We start from the raw sequence: 7,930 nt of genomic DNA, 5'->3' as shown, positions 1-7,930 counted from the left end.
AAATTCAAATCCCGAACTTAGTGAGAATAACGTAGCACCAATTCCACTCAACACTACCACCCCTATTCCCGCTATTCCTATTAGTGCTACCCCCGCATCTAGTTCTTCGGCTCCTCAGCCAAAACGTAGGCAGACAGCTAGGATAAGCGTTAGGCCATTCATTGGAACTAAACACCCTAGAAAATAGATCGAACGATGCACTGCCGTATTAAGCCATGGAATCATATAATGTTTTGTATAATATTATTAGTGTGGTTTGTTTAAAGTTTGATGTAAGCATATGTAAAATAGCGAAGTATGAAATGCAATAATTTTCCATGGTTAAGTATTATTTAGATTGTAGTAATTGGTTCTGTACTAAGCTATTAAGTATGAACATTAACGGGTAGGTACTACCCTAGATATAATTATAAAACGCTAATAAGAAGAAAAGGCTTTTATAATAATACCTGGTTCATATTATTAACAAGCTATAATGTACTATAAATACACACTACATCTATAATAATCCATGTGAATAATTATTTTCTTTCATTAGGAAATGGCGCGATTGAACCGAATGACGGAACAAGAAGTCGAGAACTTCATCAACCAGCGAGTCAACGATAGAATGCTATGGGTCGAAGCTGCAAGAGCTACTGCAGTTAATCCAAATCCTCGTGTAGGATGCTCCTACAAGACGTTTCAAGCTTGCAAACCTTCATCATTCAGTGGAACGGAAGGACCTATCGGTTTAACCCGATGGATAGAAAAGATGGAAACGGTGTTCAAAATCAGCGGTTGTGATGAAAAAGACATGACCAAGTTTGCATCGTGCACTTTACAAGATAGTGCACTCACATGGTGGAAGAATTATGTGAAGGCGGTAGGAGGAGATGTAGCTTATGATACTCCATGGGAAGAATTCAAAACAATGATAATCACCGAGTATTGTCCAAGGAATGAGGTTATTAAGTTAGAAGATGAGTTACGAAGTTTGAAGGTGGTTGGTACTGAAATCACCAACTACAATCAGCGATTCATGGAATTGGTTTTACTATGTCCTGAATTGGTTCCAACCGAAGCACGGAAGATTGAAATATACAAAGGTGGTTTGCCCAAAAAGGTCAAGGCAAATGTTACGGCATCGAAACCTAAGACAATTCATGAAGCTATAACCATGGCGAACGAGCTAATGGATCAGGTCATTTTGGACAAGAAAGCATTCAATACTGAGGTGAAGGTATTGGGGAACAAGAAAAAGTGGAATGGAGGTTATGATCGAGGTAACCAACAACAACCTTATAAGAAACAAGAAACCACGAAAGGTGCGGGTAGCGGTTCAGGCTTTGGTTACAAAGGACAAAGTCCTTTATGCAACCGTTGTCACAAACATCATTTTGGTTACTGCAGTGTGTTGTGCACCAAATGCAATAGACAGGGACATCTTGCTGAAGATTGTAAGGCTCTCGTTACAAATGCAAATGGTAACAAGACTCCTGCCACCAACGCAAATAGAACTGCTTTGGCTAACATTACTTGTTTTGGGTGTGGAAAACAAGGTCACTATAAGAGTCAGTGCCCGAATCCAGAAAAGAATGGCGGACCTGCACGTGGAAGAGCGTTTGTTATTAATGCTAGAGAGGCACGAGAAGACCCGGAGCTTGTTACGGGTATGTTTACCATTAATAACTTATCAGCATCTATTTTATTTGATACTGGCGCCGATAGAAGTTACGTGTGTATAAATTTTTACACTAAATTGAATTGTTCATCATTACCTCTAGATGCTAAGTACTTGATTGAGTTAGCTAATGGTAAACTAATTAAAGCCGATAAAATTTGTCGTGATTGTGAAATAAATCTAGCCGGAGAAACGTTTAAAATCGACTTAATACCCGTGGAATTAGGAGGTTTTGATGTAATAGTCGGCATGGACTGGATGTCCAAAATAGGAGCGGAAATTGTTTGTGCCAAGAAGGCAATTCGTATTCCTGGTAAGGATAAAATACCGGTGATGATTTATGGAGAGAAGGGTAAGTCAAAGCTAAAACTCATTAGCTGTTTGAAAGCCAAGAAGTGTTTAGAAAAGGGATGTTACGCTATTTTAGCACATGTTAATAAAGTCGAAAAGAAAGAAAAGTGCATCAACGACGTGCCTGTGGCAAGAGATTTTCCTGAAGTTTTTCCGGAAGAATTGCCGGGATTACCTCTATTTAGATCGGTAGAATTTCAAATAGATTTAGTACCAGGAGCTGCACCAGTGGCTCGTGCTCCATATAGACTTGCACCGTCCGAGTTAAAAGAACTTCAAAGTCAGTTAAAAGAATTACTGGACCGTGGATTCATACGACCGAGTACTTCACCGTGGGGAGCTCCAATTTTGTTTGTTAAGAAGAGAGATGGATCTTTTAGGATGTGTATAGACTATCGTGAATTAAATAAGTTAACTATCAAGAATCGGTATCCACTACCGAGAATTGATGACTTATTTGATCAATTGCAAGGATCATGTGTTTATTCAAAAATCGACCTAAGATCGGGCTATCATCAACTACGTGTCAAAGAAGAGGACATTCCGAAAACTGCTTTTCGAACACGTTATGGTCATTACGAATTTTTGGTTATGCCGTTTGGATTGACGAATGCGCCAGCTGTATTCATGGACCTCATGAATCGAGTTTGTAGTCCGTATTTAGATAAGTTTGTTATCGTTTTCATTGATGATATTCTTATCTATTCCAAGAGTGAGCAAGAGCATGAAGAGCATTTAAGGTTGATACTGGAGTTGTTGAGAAAAGAACAACTTTATGCTAAATTTTCTAAGTGTGCTTTCTGGTTGAAAGAAGTGCAATTTCTTGGTCACGTTGTTAATAGCGAAGGAATTCAGGTTGATCCAGCAAAAACTGAAGCTATTGAAAAATGGGAGACTCCTAAGACACCAACGCAGATACGTCAATTTTTGGGTTTAGCCGGTTATTATAGAAGGTTTATTCAAGATTTTTCCCGAATAGCTAAACCGTTGACAGCGTTAACGCAAAAAGGGAAGAAATATGAATGGACCTCGGAGCAGGAGAACGCATTTCAATTACTGAAGAAGAAGTTAACTACGGCGCCTATTTTATCGTTACCAGAAGGGAACAATGATTTTGAAATATATTGTGACGCTTCGCGACAAGGTTTTGGTTGTGTTCTTATGCAACGGAAGAAAGTTATTGCATTTGCATCCCGACAATTGAAGATTCACGAGCGAAATTATACGACGCATGATCTAGAATTGGGAGCAGTCGTGTTTGCATTGAAGATGTGGAGACACTACTTGTATGGGGTTAAATTCACTGTGTTTACTGATCATAAAAGCCTTCAACATATTTTTGATCAGAAACAATTGAACATGAGGCAACGTAGGTGGGTCGAGTTAATAAACGACTATGATTGTGAAATTCGTTATCATCCCGGAAAGGCGAACGTGGTGGCCGATGCTTTAAGCAGAAAGGAACGAGAACCAATTCGAGTGCGAGCAATGAATATAAAAATTCGCATGAATCTCAACTCACAAATCAAAGAAGTTCAACGAGAAGCACTTACTAAAGAAAATAAAGGAAATGAAATAATGAAGAAGTATGAGAAGCAACTCGTTATGCGGGAAGATGGAATTCGATATTTTGCAAATCGTATTTGGGTACCGAAGTTGGGTGGATTAAGGAAGTTGATATTGAACGAGGCACATAAGACAAGATATTCGATACATCCTGGAGTTGGAAAGATGTACCAAGATCTTAAGACGCATTATTGGTGGCCTAATTTGAAGACAGACGTTGCAACATATGTTGGGGAATGTTTAACTTGTTCCAAAGTCAAAGCAGAACACCAGAAGCCGTCAGGGTTACTTCAACAACCAGAAATTCCAGAATGGAAATGGGACGGTATTACCATGGATTTCATCACGAAGTTACCAAAGACTGCCTGGGGATACGACACCATTTGGGTGATTGTTGATCGTCTCACCAAGTCTGCACATTTCTTACCTATAAAGGAAACGGATAGAATGGAGAAACTATTACGATTGTATATAAAGGAAGTTGTTTCAAGGCATGGAATACCTATTTCCATTATATCCGATCGTGATAGTAGATTTACCTCAAAATTCTGGCAATCACTACAGGAGGCACTAGGAACTCGTTTGGATATGAGTACCGCATATCATCCACAAACCGATGGACAGAGTGAGAGAACGATTCAGACTCTCGAAGACATGCTCAGGGCATGTGTGATCGATTTTGGAAACGGATGGGATAAATATCTACCGTTAGCAGAATTCTCGTATAATAATAGTTATCATGCGAGCATTGGAGCTGCGCCATTTGAAGCATTGTACGGAAGGAAGTGTAGATCTCCTATCTGTTGGAATGAAGTAGGAGATCGACATTTAACTGGTCCCGAGATCATACACGAAACGACCGAGAAGATAGTACAAATCAAGGAGAGATTGAAAACAGCCCGTAGTCGCCAAAAGAGCTACGCCGATGTCCGAAGGAAACCATTAGAGTTTCAGGTCGGGGACATGGTTATGCTAAAGGTGTCACCTTGGAAAGGTGTGATACGTTTCGGCAAAAGGGGTAAACTAAACCCAAGGTACGTAGGCCCGTTCAAGATCATCGAACGCATTGGACCGGTAGCTTATCGACTCGAGTTACCGCAACAACTCGCCGGAGTACATAATACCTTTCACGTCTCAAACCTTAAGAAGTGTCTTGCAAAGGAAGACCTCACCATTCCTCTTGAAGAAATCCATGTCGACGAGAAACTACAATTCGTCGAAGAACCAATCGAAATCATGGACCGTGAAGTTAAACAGCTCAAACAGAGTAATATACCGATTGTTAAGGTTCGTTGGAATGCTAGAAGAGGTCCCGAGTTTACTTGGGAACGCAAGGATCAGATGAAAAGAAAGTATCCGCACTTGTTTCTCGATGACGCAAAATAGGTACAATTTTAAAATTTCGGGACGAAATTTATTTAACGGGGAGGTAATGTAACGACCCGCACTTTTTCGATCATACTATACTTATAAGATTAATATTTACATAAATTAAACCTTACCAACATGATAGGCAATCCAAATTGTCGAGACTTATATTTCCGAAAAGAGTTTTACACAACGTTTGATCGTCTAGTTTGACCGATGATATCACGAACTATACAATATATGATAATTATACGTTTGTGTATATAAATGTATATATACATATTTAACATGATTAATAAATGTTTTAATATCTCATTTTGTATTAATAACAACAAGTTATATGTGTATTTTGAAACTACTAACTTAAGTTTTCAAAACGATAACTATACGTAACGTTATTTGACATAAATACTTAAGACTTATAATGTTTATACATATATCGTATAAGTAATGTATTTAATCACTTTTAAGAACTTAAATACATAAAATCATATAAGTGTATTCACAAAAGATAGCTATATTTGAATCCTCATTCCATTTTTCACAAAATTTCTATACGTATACCTAGAGTATTTGTACTCGTATCATACCAAGCTTCTATACGTATTTACTAATAGTAAATACACATCAAATCACCACCTAACCCACCCTTGTTACTGCCCTTAGAGCAAGGTAATTGGAATTTGGATGCATGCATGAATTATTACACAAAAATACAACATGTGAACTTGTCCATCATCATCCTCATTCACGTTTTTAAAAGGATGAGGAGTACTCCATTTTGATTCACTTTCTCTTCCATTTTCTAGCTAAAAACACACACTCTTTCTTACTCTCTAAACTCCATAACAATCCAGCAAATAACCAAGAAGATCTAGCCATAAAAACCATACTAAAACACCATAAGAAAACCATACAAAAACACTTCAAGAAAACCCTCCAAGAACACCAACTTACTTCCAAACTTTCATCCACTTCTATCACCCTTTTGATTCTAGCTTCTTACTCCTCTTTTACAGCAAACTTATCCAAGGAACTTGAGGTAGAATCTATGTTCATAACCTTATTCGATTCATATATATATAGCTAACTTATTTTGTGGTACAAAAGTTTAACAACAAGAACATAGTTTGAATGTTTTCAAACTTGTTTGCAAACTAAATAGATCCTTCTAACTTAACTTTTAAAATACTTCAAGACATGTAATATAACTTATTTATATGTTAATTTAACAAGGTAAAACTTGGTTTTTCAAAATATAAGTATTTTTGGAAAAATGGTCATTAAATGATTTTGTTGTAACAAAATGTTTAACTTCATATGTTTCACTAAACTTTCACTTATGCCGTATGATTTTGAATACAAACCAAGGTATTTACAGTTCATAGTCTTAAAGAAGAACTCGATCCAAGAAGATGGCAATTTGAATCAACGAAAACGGACTTGTAACGAAGAAACTATGACCGAAACAAAATTGGCTATCCTAGACATTTTCAACTTCGGGATTCATTGGAAAAATTTACATAAAATCACATACTTCTAAGATAACATGATATTTTAGATATATGTACTCATAATTCAATTTCATATGGTTCAGGATCACCCGTAAACAACACGAGAAGATTAATCATAAGATCCCATGATTGTACGCAACACGTCATTTGACAACACCGGTACCATGGGTCAAGATTAATCTCGACCAATACATATACGATGGGGTTTTATTTATTTCGTTGGGGGTTTTGTTTATTGCGGGTATATTAAACATCTAAAAATGAACCATTAAAAATTGAATTGCTAACCTCGGACAGCTAACTTCGGACTAAGGAAATATTCAAAGTATTAAAAGTATAACAAGTATATATATATATAACGTTTGTTTTAAAATGAAAACATATTGATATATTATATATGGATAGGTTCGTGATATCAACCAGAAGACCGAGTCAAAATATATATATCATCAAGACAAGAGTGAGTATATAGTCCCACTTTTAAACTCTAAATATTTCGGGATGAGAATACATGTATTTTATGTTTTACGATATGGACACAAGTAACTGAAAAATATATTCTACGTTGAGTTGTACCACTGGCATACTTCCCTGTAGCTTGGTAACTAATATTTACAGCGGTATTGTAAACGCGAATCCTGTTGATAGATCTATCGGGCCTGACAACCCCAACCGGACTGGACGACCAGTATTCAACGGTTGCACAGTACTTCGTTTTTGTGACTACACTTGGTACGGTGTAGTAAGATTTCATATTAAAGGGAATATGCGACGTGAAAATGTTAAGTATGGTTACCGAGTGCTCAACCACTTAGAATACTTTTATTAAACTGATTATATACGAAATCTTGTGGTCTATATATATATTGCAGCCGGCATTAAACCTATATCTCACCAACTTTATGTTGACCTTTTAAAACATGTCTATTCTCAGGTGATTTCTAAAGCTTCCGCTGCATCATGTTGGATCTAACCAGGATCTTGCGTACGCATGTTTGTGTCAAAAATAAAACTGCATATCCGAGATGTTGTATTGTAAAATATGCTAGAAACCGTGTTGTTGTCATCATTTGTAAAGTTTGTAAGTCGAAGATTATCGCTAAACGTTAATCTTCTTTTTATTGTCTTAAGCTTGTAACAAAAATAATGGTTATGGTTTGTAATGTATAATATATGCAGTTTTCTTTCAAAAATGTCTCATATAGAGGTCAATACCTCGCAATGAAATCATACGTTATCTAACGCGTTCTTATGGTTAAGGACGGGTTATGACAAAAAAGCTCAAAAGAACAAAAGACAATAAAAAAGGTTTCAATTATTGATAAGAAACGTCTCGAAATTACAAGAGTACAAGATTCAAAACGCAAAGTACAAAATATAAAATTGTACGCAAGGACGTTCGAAAATCCGGAACCGGGACCAGAGTCAACTCTTAACGCTCGACGCAACGGACTAAAAATTACAAGTT

The sequence above is a fragment of the Rutidosis leptorrhynchoides genome, chromosome 2 (assembly GCF_046630445.1).
Source record: "Rutidosis leptorrhynchoides isolate AG116_Rl617_1_P2 chromosome 2, CSIRO_AGI_Rlap_v1, whole genome shotgun sequence".
In the NCBI taxonomy this organism is placed as follows: domain Eukaryota; kingdom Viridiplantae; phylum Streptophyta; class Magnoliopsida; order Asterales; family Asteraceae; genus Rutidosis; species Rutidosis leptorrhynchoides.
This window is presented reverse-complemented; position numbering follows the sequence as displayed.